We start from the raw sequence: 11,095 nt of genomic DNA on the forward strand, positions 1-11,095 counted from the left end.
CTTGACTTGCATTGCTGCCCCAGATATTAGACGTGAAGTAGCTGCCAAACATGAAATATCTAAAGCAGACATTTCCCAGATACATCCGTTGCATGATTATCAACTTGCTTAACAACGATTAAAATCGAGGAGAAGTTTTCTTCATTCTACTGAGTGCCTTTCGGAGTTACCTCATTCATCGAGACTAACTTCCTGGAGATCCAGAAACCTCCCTCTCAATGGATGGATGGATCCATCTGAAACTCTTCCAGCCGGTTATGAAGAGTCGTGGTCCACATGGAAGAGTCTGAACAGGCTGAGTTCTGGTGTCGGTTGACCTAATAACAATATGAAGAAGTGGGGTCTGTCTGAAGCGTCAACCCTCCGTGCTTGCGGAGAAGAACAAACCATGGCCCACCTACTTAATTGCAACTCCAGCCCTCTCGTTTGCACCATGCAAGATTTGGTGAAGGCCACACCAAATGGTAGAGATCTCGCCAAATTCTGGTCCGATATGATATAATTGTTACTTGAATGTACCTCAAGTATGTTTTCACCAGTTAGGCCTCTCTAATTATGTTTCATTCTTAATTAATAATTTATATGATGTATTGCTTCTGATACGAATAAATAAATAAAACTCCAGAAGCTGCAGGCCTACCTGAAAATAATAATAATAATAATAATAATAATAATAATAATAATAATAATAATAATAATAATAATAATAATAATAATAATAATAATAATAATAATAATAATAATAATAATAACAATCTATCTTAATCTGTTTACCCTCCAGGGTTGGCTTTTCCCTCGGACTCGGCGAGGGATCCCACCTCTACCGCCTCAAGGGCAGTGTCCTGGAGTTTCAGACTTTTGGGTCGGGTACAACTAGGGAGAATGACCAGTACCTCGCCCAGGCGGCCGCACCTGCTATGCTGAACAGGGGCCTTGTGGAGGGATGGGAAGATTGGAAGGGATAGACTAGGAAGAGGGAAGGAAGCGACCGTGGCCTTAAGCGAGGTACCATCCCGGCATTTGCCTGGAGGAGAAGTGGGAAACCACGGAAAACCACTTCCAGGATGGCTGAGGTGGGAATCGAACCCACCTCTACTCAGTTGACCTCCCGAGGCTGAGTGGACCCCGTTCCAGCCCTCGTACCACTTTTCAAATTTCGTGGCAGAGCCGGGAATCGAACCCGGACCTCCGGGGGTGGCAGCTAATCACGCTAACCACTACACCACAGAGGCGGACAATAATAATAATAATAATAATAATAATAATAATAATAATAATAATAATAATAATAATAATAATAATAATAATAATAATAATAATAATAATAATAATAATAATAATAATAATAATAATAATAATAATAAGCTTTATATGGCTCAGAAACCATATGCTTAGGTGGTCACTCTAAAATTACAGAAATTGAAAAGCAGGAGCGGAAAATTCTCATGAAAATTTATGGTCCTACGAGAGAAAATGGAATGTGGATTAAGAGGAGAACAACGGACCTCTACTCTTTCACCGAGAGGTTTACTGATGCCGTACGGAAAAGACGCCTTAATTTCCATGGCCAAATCTACAGAATGAACAGCGACAGACTAACTAAAAGATTATTCAAAGTAATCAACTCAAAGAAGGTGAAAATAAAGTGGCTAGAAGAAACTAAGGCGGACCTCCAAGAAATAAATATCACAGACGACATCATCGAAAATCGTGGAGCTTTTAGAACAAAAGTAGCCAATCATAAATTTAGGGAGAAATCCAAAAAGACAATTGGTAGAAAGTGGTCGACAGAACGCATTCATGAAGAGATTTTGGGAGGATAAGAAGGTACAAACCATCAACTAACAAGTTCAAACGCGCTGAGGAATGGGCATAACGAAGAAAGAATAAATAATAATAATAATAATAATAATAATAATAATAATAATGTTGTATATTTAACCCTCCTTTAATGCTGGAAATTTTGAGAGACGCTAAAAGTAAAAGTAAACTCGTGTCCTCATCCTGAGTTGGTGCAGCTCTTATCAGGCACACCCTCATTGGAGGTGAGCTGCATGTACCATTTGAACCACATACCAGCCCTCCTGCCATTCTTAAATTTCTAGCAGTACCGGTAATCGAACCCGGGCCTCCGAGGACGGCAGCTAATAACACTAACCGTTACGCTACGTAGGTGGACTGAGAGACGCTGATATGCTGGCATTATTAAGATGAATGCTACTATACCCACTGTCACGGATTCCAGTGTTTATCCATCTGGTAGGTTCCTGCAACCTTCACCATAAAACACTAACGCTCAACCAAATGCACTATGCAATCGCTCTAGAATGGTAAAACGTCTTTGTGTTAGATGTCGTTAATATCTTTGAGATAAATACAATAGATGCATTTAAGAGAGTGATTTCATAGGATTTACTAGAAACTGTTGAAGTATTTATATGGGGAGAGAGAGAGAACACTGAGGTACTGAAAGCATATTTCTCGGGCTTAATAGTTCAGACGGTAGGGCGCTAGCTCTCTCATCCCAGGTTTGCGAGTTCGATCCCGGTTCAGTCCAGGGTCTCAACCTTGTGTCAGTAGATTTACCAACACTTTAAAAAACTCCCATGGAACAACATTTCTGGCACCTCGGTGTCTCCGAAAACCACAAAATATGTTGGTAGGGTATAAAATCAATTATAATTAAAACCATGTTTAAAATATCCCCTGCAAGTTGTGGAGACTGGAGGTGAAATTCGACCTTAACGCAGACAGTATTCGAAGCAAGCATCTTCCCTGGTCATGTCCCAAGGCACCGGTTGTCCTTTAAGGGGACGACCTTCGAGCACGAGAACGTGTTGGTTCCGTCTCAGTGCTTTCCATTTTTTCTGAAGATAATACTTGAAAATATTGAGTTGCAACACGTCATAAAGTCGTTCACATAACACTGTGGTTGCCGCGCCATTGCCCACATCCAACAAGTGATACGACTATATCTGAAGGATGAGTTGAATGCCGCTCCTACTACATTTAGTCATCACAGTTTCAACAATGCTCACTGAAGACGTTGTTAATTAATTCAGTCTTCAGCGGTTAAATTCATTTTTACAATAGTACAGAAATATTGACACAGGGGTGTGATAGTCGAGTTGAACAGTACTTGCTTCTCATGAAGGGGGCCGCGCTAGGATGCACTCCCAAGGCATGTGACATTTTTGAAGCAAAGTGTTACTTTCCTGTGTTTCAGATTGCCGGACTGAGTGACTCAGACGGTAGAGCGCTGGATTTCTGAGCCCACCTTGGCAGGTTCGATCCTGGCTCAGGTCGGTGCTACTTGAGAGTGATCAAGTACGTCAGTTCGTGTCGGTAGATTTGCTGACACGTAAAATAACTCCTGCAGGACAAAATTCCGGCACCTCGGCGTCTTCGAAAACCGTGAAAGAGTAGATAGTGGGACATAAAGCCAAACATATAATAATAATAATAATAATAATAATAATAATAATAATAATAATAATAATAATAATAATAATTTCTCCTGTCGCATCGTCGCCATAAGACCTGTCTATGTCGGTGCGACATAAAGTCAATTATAAATAAATAAATAAATAAATAAATAAATAAATAAATCGTTCTGATGGGTGAACCCATACCCGTACGCTCGAAACACTCCACCTCAAAGACGCAAGTTTGCGCTTTTCACTTAAAGAATATGCAGGCAAGAAGAAAGATGAAGTTTTTCTGGGAAGGTGCTCTCTTGGATCATTGCTCAACTCCTAAATATCTAGGGGTAACTCTGGATCGTGCACTCACGTATGAACAACATTGCATTAACACTAATAATAAAATATCTGGCACAGACCGCACTGAATCCATGATCCCATTCGTGCAGAAACGTTACTGAAATAGAACAACAAAAGCACAGGAACATATATTGTCATTACTTAAAAAAATTTCAGGACGAGGTTGAGATAGAGCATCGTTTCCCCTCTATCTTGGACACCCCTCTATAACCGAAGCTGGTCATCCCTGAGGGTCATATCAAGTCTGTCCTGTTAAAAGTGCTAAATTGCCTGATAAGGGTTCAGTCCTCATGAACGCAAAACACAATGGGCTTAGAGAAATAGCATTTGAGTGTGCATTTTTCCTGTAACTGTATCTTCCTTATTCCACCCGGCATTCAAATAGGAAGCCAGTGAGAGAAGTCGTGTGGCTGCTGGGTAAGGGGCACGAGAGGTAAGCATTCCTGCCACGCATGTGTCTATCTCAAGTCTCATGGCATGACAATAAACACCTGTTCCGTCCGTGGTGACTTGCGCATTGATGTGTTGTTATGAATTTTTAAAGTGGTAGTAGGCCTACTATTGTGCCTTAGTTACACATTTACTATAATTATAAGTACTGCATAATGAGTAGGTTAATAATGAATATGGATCTGGTTTTTCTGTCGCGAGTAATGTTTATAATGAGTACAGTATCCGCTACTCCTGCCGTACCTACAAGCTGCCGCGACTTCCCGTCAGACGCAGATAGTATCTTACGTTTACTGTGTAATTTAATCATCTCACAATGTACCTACAGCACTGGTGTACTGATATGTGAAGAAAAAAGTCAGACCCCTTTACCTTGGGCACCCGTCTAAAGTGAATTGATAGTTTGAGGACCAAAGTTATCAAACATAAATTATATTTAATAATAATGTCTTTATATATATGTCGATAGTCTCTTTAACGTGTACATTTAACCAGCTTTGAATATATCGTTGGTATTTATTGGAGTCTCGAACTGATAACAATCGAGCATCCGGAAATAGGAACAAGTCCATCCATCATTCAAATTTCGCGCCATGATCACACCTACATATATTACCAGCCACACATTGCCTGATTAAACTCTTCATCTTCAATACAGATTATCTTACTCTCAGATTGTACATTCTCTCAGTTTGAGTGGAACGAAAGATCAGAATAAATGTACAGTCAAGGAAAAGTAAAGGAGGCGCGTCTTACTGTGTTTCTTTTGATATTGTCTGGAGCAAGAACCGCGCGAGTCCTGCCATTCACTACTGTTTCACTCTACTACCAGAGGGTGCTGCCATCTAGTTAACTGTTTCGAAAACACATCTGTCGTTTATTTCAAGTGTAAACCACATAGACGTTACGAGTGTCCGGATATAGGAACTGTCCGCGTATTGGTCCCTCTACCCTAATCCAGTATTGGCCTCACTAGTGAATTGCACAATTGAAGCTTATTTTCTCTTGATAGGCTGTTTTCACTATCCAATAAGAGGAATAATTTAGATACCCAGCTGCGGGCCATGGCCAAAATTTGTGTTATATGCTGACGAAAGCTCAGTCCGTGGTACAGGGTGAATAAAGTAATTTCAAGATGGCCGACATTAGAATTCGAAGTTGCCTTTCTCGCGGTTTCATGAATACTGGCAACTGTGGTTAGTGCTAAAACGTGCTGAGCTATCCTGGTCTGTATTTTGAAATGATTTTAAGTTGAAAAAATAATGTAAGAGTCTGGGTCGGATAATTACATGATGAGACGCAGATACTATTTCTGAATACTGGAAATGAACAAACCAACAGCTGGGCAGAAAGCGTTGGCCACTGGCCACAAATGAATAAAATAAAATAAATAATTAACAATCCTAACACGCGATGTGCTTCAGTTCGGGGATATTGAATTGTATTCTCTTTCCAACAAACTGTGAAGATGAACTGAACGGAAAAATTTTCATTTTTTCATTTAATTTTTGAGTCAACCCGACGGTCAAGAGGTAGCAAGTTTGTTTCTTTTCAGGAAGCCCAGGACTGGATTCCCGGCCAGGTGAAGGATTATTACCTGAATCTGAGGGCTAGTTTGTGGTCCACTCAGCCTACGTCAGAACAATTGAGAAGTTATGTGACGGTGAGATAGCATTCCCTTTATGGAAACCTAAGAGACGGCCGAGAGGAATCGTTCTGCTGACCAAGTGTCATCTCGTGATCTCCAGGCCTTCGGGCTAAGAAGCAGTCGCTTGGCAGGCCATGGTCAGTCAGGGCTGTGCTGTACTTCATCCTTCCATTCTGAATTTTTAAAAGCGAACTTATTAAAATATGTTTGTTAGTTATGCAATCAGTGATGAATAAAAAAGGGTTGCTTATTTTCTGTTTTATCTATTGCTATGAGCATAATTTTCTGTTTTGAAATATGGACGTAAGTTGTGATTTGCCATAGCTCTAGATATACAGTAACCAGTATGTGATTTTTTAAGTTGTTCGCAACTTTTATAATATTCTTACTACTTTACGCTAACTATTGAAATGGTAGATATAAATTTCGACTTCTTCCTTAGCACAAGAAAACACCTCTGTCACTGGCATGTAAAAGTATATAATTGCGAGAGGCTTACGCCGATGCTTTCGCTGGCGCGTAAAATAACACCAAAGGCATAAAATTCTGACACTGCTATTTCTCTGAAGACCGCTGTAAGTTGCTGGGACGTTCATATTTCGCCCTCCTCCTCCTCATTATTTATTATTATCTATTTATTTAAAACGCTAGGCTGGTTTTTGTTACCGCGAGTTTGACAGAACGGCTGAAGCAATTGACACCGTAAAACATTCTGACGAATGTCGATTTTCAGTGTATCTTTAAAATAATAAAACTTTTTGCCGTATATTTCTAAATTATTACAGAAAAATGTAGCAATTTGATTGGTCAAAGCGCTCGCCAGTACTTCAAGGCCACCTACCGGCCATGTGCGTGACGGGAATTTTAACACGGCGCAGTCGCACGTGCGCACGCATGAGTTGTCTGGCATGACGTCTCCTCGCTGCAGTCTACATAACTGAGCGGTGAGTCGTGAATTTATGGTTTGTCGAGAGTATTTCACGTTGACTTCTCGAACATTCATCATAATCATTTTCCAACCCCAGTTTCTCGGGTGTGGTGTACAAGCGCTCACCATTTCTTTCTGTTCTTCTACATCTTTCCATTTCACATTTTGACCTTCCTACTGATCTTTTCTCCTCACTTCTCTGTCACAAACATTGTCCACCTAATTTACTGTTGTGGAAACCGGAAGGATTGTACCTATACTAGGTGATGGAAATTGCTTGTTTACAGCAGTTTCGTGCTGTTTATATCAAAACGAAGAACGTCATCGTGAACTGTGTGTGAACACTGTTGCAAGAATGGTTTCTGACTGGGATAATTAGAAGGATTTTATTATTCATGTTCAGTTTTATCGCCTTCCCCACAAAAACTAACGTGAGTATGAAAGTCTTATGTCTCTGGACGGCGAATAGCTGGTTATTATTATTATTATTATTATTATTATTATTATTATTATTATTATTATTATTATTATTATTATTATTATTATTATTATTATTATTATTATTATATACACATAAATGATCATACAACTAACTACCAAAGGAGCACGAAAAAGTGAATACATTCATCTATATGGGGTTAGAAAATGTGTCTAAATATTTTAGTGATACGTGAGTAATAATTATCAATATCTTAAAAATGTTTACTAAAAACAGCTGACCGTTACACTGGACCGGAATTCTCTCCGGAATTTCCCGCTGATAAATCATCAGGCATTGATAGTTCTGTAATTTCAGTCTATTTTGAGTACTCCTAAAATTAAGTCAGAAAATGTCCACTCCAGTACTTAGCGGGTTTCACAGAGTTTAGGAGTAACATCTTTACGTAAAGATCTCGGCGAAGCTAAACGATTAAAAATGACAGGCGTCTATTGGCAAACCTGCAATGTCAACCAAACTTGGCAGGCCTACACAAATGGTTTACTATCTCGAGAAAAATACTGTGGGGGAAGAAGTGACATGTAATAATCATCGAAAAATATTAGTGTCGGATCCATACTTTTCGGGATTGCTGAGATGAATTATGACAATCCAGATGCCGTTTAATTCTAAATTCAGCCTCCATCGGCATGGGAGTCAGAAGGATTGAAAAAAGAAAATGATCAAAATGACCGAGATTAGTGTTGAGTACACAGTTCTCGGGTACGCTAGGCTAATTGGAGACCGTCCTAATGACAGTAGGAATCGCGTACGTCATATCTATATGGCGACGCATAAGTACATACAATTATAACCTATTTTTATTAATTGTTTGAAAGGACCGGCTACTACCCAGACAGTATGGGCTTTAACAACAAAATAATTCTAAACTATTAATTAAACACATGACGATAACTGTAAAACTGCAAAAGCGTAAAATATCAGTCAAACTCACAATAAAGAAAAATTAAAAAATCACTTGACAAAAAATTAACAGCTAATATAAATTCTAAAATCAATCAATCAATCAATCAATCAATCAATCAATCAATCAATCAATCAATCAATCAATCAATCAATCAATCAATCAATCAATCAATCAATCAATCAATCAATCAATCAATCAATCAATCAATCAATCAATCAATCAATCAATCAATCAATCAATCAATCAATCAATCAATCAATCAATCAATCAATCAATCAATCAATCAATACTGATCTGCATTTAGGGCAGTCACCCAGGTGCCAGATTCCCTATCTGTTGTTTTCCTAGCCTTTTCCTGAATGATTTCAAATCGGAAATTTATTGAACATCTCCCTTGGTAAGTTATTCCAATCCCTAACTCCCCTTCCTAGAAATGAATATTTGCCCCAATTTGTCCTCTTGAATTCTAGCTTTATCTTTATATTGTGATATTTCCTACTTTCATAAACGCCACTCAAACTTATTCGTCTACTAATATCATTCCACGGCATCTCTCCGCTGACAGCTCGGAACATAGCACTTAGTCGAGCAGCTCTTCTTTTTTCTCCCACGTTTTCCCAGCCCAAACTTTGCAACATTTTTGTAACGCTACTTTTTTTCTGAAATCACCCAGAACAAATCGAGCTGCTTTTCTTTGGATTTTTTCAGTTCCTGAATCAAGTAATCCTGGTGAGGGTCCCATACACTGGAACCATACTCTAGTTGGGGTCTTACCAGAGACTTATATGCCCTCTCCTTTACATCCTTACTACAACTCATTTATGTGATTACCCCAATGAAGATCTTTCCTTACATTAACACCTAGATACTTACAATGATCCGGAAAAGGAACTTTCACCCCATCAACGCAGTAATTAAAACTAAAAGGACTTTCCCTATTTGTGAAACTCACAACCTGACTTTTAACCCAGTTTATCATCATACCATACAAATGCTTACGTATTGGGCTGTACAGAATAAACCCAAAATCAAACCTGATAAGACCCAGATCATTATAATATAAAAAGCTTAACTCATCTTAGCAATGTGAGCCTACGAAGGTGAACTGAGCAAACCAGTAAAACAATCTTTGTGTTACGTTTGACGAAGGTTCCCATGGGCAGAGCACGTGCAGTAAACCTGTTAAAGATTGTACCTGCCCTATATTCATTGCAAAGGGACAAGAAATATCTATCTATCTATCTTAATCTGTTTACCCTCCAGGGTTGGCTTTTCCCTCGGACTCGGCGAGGGATCCCACCTCTACCGCCTCAAGGGCAGTGTCCTGGAGTTTGAGACTTTGGGTCGGGGATACAACTGGGGAGAATGACCAGTACCTCGCCCAGGCGGCCTCACCTGCTATGCTGAACAGGGGCCTTGTGGAGGGATGGGAAGATTGGAAGGGATAGACAAGGAAGAGGGAAGGAAGCGGCCGTGGCCTTAAGTGAGGTACCATCCCGGCATTTGCCTGGAGAAGAAGTGGGAAACCACGGAAAACCACTTCCAGGATGGCTGAGGTGGGAATCGAACCCACCTCTACTCAGTTGACCTCCCGAGGCTGAGTGGACCCCGTTCCAGCCCTCGTACCACTTTTCAAATTTCGTGGCAGAGCCGGGAATCGAACCCGGACCTCCGGGGGTGGCAGCTAATCACGCTAACCACTACACCACAGAGGCGGACCAAGAAATATCTACCTCTAACAAAAATGATCAGCCCTCTAATAACGCCCGTATTTAACTACTGTGTTTTGTGTAACGGACTTAACTCACAGTTATCTGGTAGGCTAGAAACAGCTCAAAATTCCTGCATTCGTTTTAACTTCAGTGTGAAACCATGTCAACATATCTCTCCGTATCTTAACAAATTGTTCATGTTAAACTTGCAAATGAATGAAAAGGCTACTTTATGCCCTGTGTCTGTTGCCCAATATTCTAAATACGTCCACACCTCAGTACCAAACTCTCGAAGACTCATCAACTAAACAGCCGCCCTCAACACACCACCAAACGGTGCACCATTCGGGTCTGGAATACCATAGCGAACGAGTTACGAAGCCTCACGTCAGGATCCTCGACCAAAAACCAGTATAACAAATACGTAATATCTATTTAGTTGAGGCTCATATTACTGTTAAAATTATTATCACAATTATTGGTAAAATTTATTATTATTATTATTATTATTATTATTATTATTATTATTATTATTATTGGGGTAATCAAATTCCTAATACAGTTACACTTATCTTATAGGTTATTATTTTCATTATTTACTTGCTGTAAATTATATGTTTCATATATTTGTTAATCTTCGTTTAGTGTAAGAGAAGACTTTAATAGCCTTAACTACGTCAAGCAAAACGATATAAAATAAATAAATAAATAAATAAATAAATAAATAAATAAATAAATAAATAAATAAATAAATAAATAAATAAATAAATAAATAAATAAATAAATCCAGGCCATCTGGCTGGACAGCAGTCACCGAGACAGGTTCAAAATCCTCAATGAGTTTTGGGTGCTACTGACTTTATGTCCACTTTCGTTCATTAGTCATATCCACAAATGTTATCTCACAGAATATTTCAAGGTATGTACTGTATCTCTCTTATCTCGTACTAAACTAATTAGTTTCCAGGAGGTCTTCATTCTTGCATCAAGGCGAATACATACAGAAGACATGCAAACTTAACCGTGCATAAAACTAAACATGTAATGAAGTTCTGTACGTTAAACCGAGCCTAAAACTACTTCCTATATTCCACGCTGAAAATACGTGCTTGTCTTTTATCCGGCACCAAACGGGATAATTTCTATTTATAAGGCAATATCGAACGACT

Source organism: Anabrus simplex, chromosome 1, assembly GCF_040414725.1.
Source record: "Anabrus simplex isolate iqAnaSimp1 chromosome 1, ASM4041472v1, whole genome shotgun sequence".
Lineage (NCBI taxonomy): Eukaryota > Metazoa > Arthropoda > Insecta > Orthoptera > Tettigoniidae > Anabrus > Anabrus simplex.